Consider the following 529-nt stretch of genomic DNA (forward strand, 5'->3'; position numbering starts at 1 on the left):
GGTCCACCGCCTCCTCCCCTCCACCTCATTTGTTGTGTCAGAGCACACAAGGCTATGGGCCAACTGCTGGAAACTGGGATGCTGAGCCTCTTTCCGTGTTGTAAAAGCACAATGATTCAATCATTTTGGAGGAGAAAGAACGCCAGTGGAAAAAGAAAGCTAGAAGCTGTGTCATTAAGAAATGATGCAGCTACGCCTGCAAGTATCCCTGGTGGTCTAGTGGTTAGGATTCGGCGCTCTCACCGCCGCGGCCCGGGTTCGATTCCCGGTCAGGGAATTAAGGTTTATTGTTCCTGATAGTGGCAACAGCAAAAGCAGCGTCGTTCTGATGGGATTCCTTTCAATATCTCAGGTCAGTTAATGCCCCCGAGAACATCAGAGTCCATGTTCCAGTTTCTTAAAAAGAGGAAAGGTGCCTTAACTGTCACTGCTCAGTCGGACTATTCACCTTTGTGTTGTGTTGTTAACAGGGACATTAGCAGGAACCATTCACAAGTTGAACAACCAGCAACGATAAGCACCATCGCGC

The 529-nt window shown here is 48.8% G+C and overlaps 1 non-coding gene across 1 annotated transcript; it reads left to right on the forward strand.

Annotated features, from left to right (window-relative positions):
* Positions 1-205: 205 nt before the first annotated feature.
* trnae-cuc lies at positions 206-277 on the forward strand. Its single transcript has one exon. It is a non-coding gene; the product is annotated as a tRNA-Glu (tRNA).
* The last annotated feature ends 252 nt before the right edge of the window (positions 278-529 follow it).

This window comes from Rhincodon typus, unplaced genomic scaffold, assembly GCF_021869965.1.
Source record: "Rhincodon typus isolate 14 unplaced genomic scaffold, sRhiTyp1.1 hic_rhity00000091, whole genome shotgun sequence".
NCBI lineage: Eukaryota > Metazoa > Chordata > Chondrichthyes > Orectolobiformes > Rhincodontidae > Rhincodon > Rhincodon typus.